The following is a 1,894-nucleotide window of genomic DNA, read 5'->3' on the forward strand; positions in this document are numbered from 1 at the left end:
CAAGTATGTATAGCAAACTTTCAAAATTTAAACTCCTTCCACATTTAATTCTTCAGCATTATGTATACTTTTGATTGTACATCTCCCACCGACCATGACCCCTACTAGAATGTAAGTTCCATTTTGTCTATTTAATTTGCTGATGTGTTCCCAAGACTAGAACAGAGCCTGGGGCATAGCAGGATCATAAGGGTCAAACAAGATGATGCCCATATATAGCCTGCGGTGGGCAGCACCTGGTACAGAGCTCATGATGAACCAGTATCCTCTTCCTCTTACATGTCCACCAACAGGAGAATAGAAATTATGATATATAATATTATAAATTGGCCAGGTGCGATGGCTCATGCCTGTAATCCCAACACTTTGAGAGGCTGAGGCAGGAGGATTGCTTGAGCACAGGAGTTTGAGACCAGCCTGGGCCACATGGTGAAACCCCCCTCTACAAAAAATACAAAAAAATTAGCCAGGCCTGGTGGCATGCGCCAGCCTGAGGTGGGAGGATCGACTGAATCTGGGAAGTCAAGGCTGCAGTGAGCTGTGATCATGCCACTGCATTCCAGCCTGGGTGACAGAGTGAGACTCTCTCTTTCAAAAAAAAAAAAATCAAGTAAAAAAATTAAATTATAAATCATTAAAATGATAATTACAAAGACTATGCAGCAGTATGGAAAACAGTTTATAACTAATGTCAGGTGAAAAAAAAGCAGACTACAAATTCGTCCATGATTACAACTGAGTAAAAATAATTTAAGATCTATACAAAAATAAGGAGAGAAGATGATGGGCTCATGGTGAGGAGCTGTTAAGCGGGGATGAAAACTGATGTGCCCAGAAGCAGATTTTAAAAGCAGATTCTCTTTGAAGCATCTTTTTTCATACTACCTGATAAGCATCTTGCTACAAGGCAGTAGCAGCAGTAAGATGGGTGATATCAAAGGGAACTATCTGGAAACATTTATTTTCAATCCAAAATGGAGCCTTATGTTTGCCATAAATCTACCTACTCTACTTTTCCAGATGACTGCAGTTGCAAAGTAGACTTTGCTTTGACAACTGATGCCAGGACAATAGTATGTTACTATCCTTCTACAGACATCCATATGAACGCACAAAATCTATCCCTTGACCAGATCCTGTGTATAATAATGAAGAAACACATGGTCAAGAGCTCAAAACTAGAGAAGAAAAAAGTGAATACCTTGAGCGAGAACCCCTAATAGAACAACTTAGCAAAATGTTATTTATACTAAGTACAGTTGGTATCTTTGTGGACATTATCACAGATGTCAGAAGAAACTGAATCCTCCAGAAGACAGATGATATTGAGGTTCTTGGGGAATTAAAGAGAAATATTGCCCTCTGCCTCATTTGCCATTGGAGAAAGTGCAATGTGGTGTATGCACTAATAATAATGATAACATATCTTTTCATATTTTAAAACCCCCCCACAAAATCTCTAGGAGGTTGAGGTGGCTGGATTGTTTGAGTCAGGAGTTTGGGAGCAGCCTGAACAACATAGACCCCATCTCTAAAAAAAATTAGCCAAGCATGGTGATATGTGCCTGTGGTGCCAGCTACTTGGAAGGCTGAGGTAGGAGGATTGCTTGAGCTCAGGAGATTGAGGCTGCAGTGAGCGGTGATCATGCCTCTGCATTCCAGCCTTGGTGACAGAGCAAGACCCTGTCTCAAACAACAACAACAAAAATCAAAGTCTACGCAAAATTTAAACCCATTCTTGTGCCAGTCTTGTGGGAATGAAGATTAATTTACCTAAAAATGCTCCTCTGGTTTTTGTAATTCTTTTTGTTACTTTTTAAAAATATAAATTTGGCCAGGCACGGTGGCTCACACCTGTAATCCCAGCTACTTGGGAGGCTGAGGCAGGAGAATC

General features: G+C 40.5%; 1 pseudogene; it reads left to right on the forward strand.

Annotated features, from left to right (window-relative positions):
• Window positions 1-202: 202 nt before the first annotated feature.
• Window positions 203-1,853, forward strand: LOC105505026 (annotated as a pseudogene).
• The last annotated feature ends 41 nt before the right edge of the window (window positions 1,854-1,894 follow it).

This window comes from Colobus angolensis, unplaced genomic scaffold (assembly GCF_000951035.1).
Source record: "Colobus angolensis palliatus isolate OR3802 unplaced genomic scaffold, Cang.pa_1.0 Scaffold97, whole genome shotgun sequence".
Taxonomy (NCBI): domain Eukaryota; kingdom Metazoa; phylum Chordata; class Mammalia; order Primates; family Cercopithecidae; genus Colobus; species Colobus angolensis.